Here is a 639-nt window from a genome sequence, read left to right on the forward strand (position 1 = left end):
TTATTCTTTAGATGGTCTCTAAATTCAGGAGGGATATATTCAAGATCATATTTTGGCTCTTGTGGACTTTTTTTAAACTCTTTAACTTCAAGTTGAACTTGCATATGAGAAGTTGATGGTCTGTTCCATAATCAGCTCCTGGCCTTGTTTTGGCTGAAGATATTGAGGTTTTCCATTGCCTTTTACCACAGATGTGGTCGATCTGAATCCTGTGTATTCCACCTGGTGAAGTCCACATGTATAGCCATGATTTGTGTTGTTGAAAAGAGGTATTTGTAATTATTAATTCATTGGTCTTGCAAAATTCTATCATGCAATTTCCAGCATCACTTTTGTCACCAAGGCCAAATTTTCCAACTACCGGTGATTCTTCTTTGTTTCCAACTTTTGAATTCCAGTCACAGTGATAACACATCCTGATCGCATATTCAGTCAATTTCAGACTGGAGAAACTGATAAAAAATCTTCAATTTCCTCATCTTTGGCTTTGGTGGTTGGTGCATAAATTTGAATAATAGTCATATTAACTGGTCTTCTTTGTAGATGTATGGATATTATCCTATCACTGACAGCATGGTACTTTGTAATGATGAATGCCACACCATTCCTCTTCAAATTGTCATTCCCAGCATATTACAT

The sequence above is a fragment of the Orycteropus afer genome, unplaced genomic scaffold (genome assembly GCF_000298275.1).
Source record: "Orycteropus afer afer isolate SDZICR_OR568_19922 unplaced genomic scaffold, OryAfe1.0 scaffold00672, whole genome shotgun sequence".
In the NCBI taxonomy this organism is placed as follows: Eukaryota; Metazoa; Chordata; class Mammalia; order Tubulidentata; family Orycteropodidae; genus Orycteropus; species Orycteropus afer.